Source organism: Pseudophryne corroboree, unplaced genomic scaffold, assembly GCF_028390025.1.
Source record: "Pseudophryne corroboree isolate aPseCor3 unplaced genomic scaffold, aPseCor3.hap2 scaffold_1397, whole genome shotgun sequence".
Lineage (NCBI taxonomy): Eukaryota > Metazoa > Chordata > Amphibia > Anura > Myobatrachidae > Pseudophryne > Pseudophryne corroboree.
Genome location: NW_026968023.1, coordinates 116317 through 117247, shown reverse-complemented (window position 1 = coordinate 117247; position 931 = coordinate 116317).

Below are 931 nucleotides of genomic sequence, written 5' to 3'. Positions count from 1 at the left end.
GATAGGCTCTGCTTCTTAGGCTACTGTACAGCATTAGCTCCAGAGGGATCGGTACGCAGGTCTCACCCTCGCCGTCCGTCCCAGAGCCGCGCCGCCGTCCCCCTCGCAGAGCCGGAAGATAGAAGCCGGGTGAGTATGAGAAGAAAAGAAGACTTCAGAGGCGGCGGAAGACTTCATGATCTTCACTGAGGTAACGCACAGCAGTAAAGCTGTGCTCCATTGCTCCCATACACCTCACACACGGCAGTCAGTGTAAGGGTGAAGGGCTCAGGGGGGACGCCCTGGGCAGCAATATAGACCTCTCTTTGGCAAAATAAATATATATGCAGCTAGGCACTGTATATATATATATAAGAGCCCCCGCCATTTTTTTACTATATTTGAGCGGGACAGAAGCCCGTTTCTGAGGGGGTGGTGCTTCTCCCTCAGCACTCACCAGCACCATTTTCTCCACAGCACCGCTGAGGGGAAGCTCCACGGACTCTCCCCTGCTTATACCACGGTAGAAAGAGGGTCTTAAAGAAGAGGGGGGCACATAATTAGGCGCATATATATATGGAAATACAGCGCTACTGGGTAAACATAAAATTATTGTGTTTTTTTCCTGGGTCATATAGCGCTGGGGTGTGTGCTGGCATACTCTCTCTCTCTGTCTCTCCAAAGGGCCTTGTTGGGGAACTGTCCTCAGATAAGAGGATTCCCTGAGTGTATGGTGTGTCGGTACACGTGTGTCGACATGTCTGAGGTAGAAGGCTCTCCTAGAGAGGAGCAGGAGCAAATTAATGTGGTGTCTCCATCGACAACGCCGACACCTGACTGAATGGATATGTGAAATGTTTTAAGTGCTAATGTAAACTTATTACACAAGAGATTAGACAAAGCTGAAGCTAGGGAACAGTCAGGGAGTCAACCCATGCCTGTCCCTATGTCG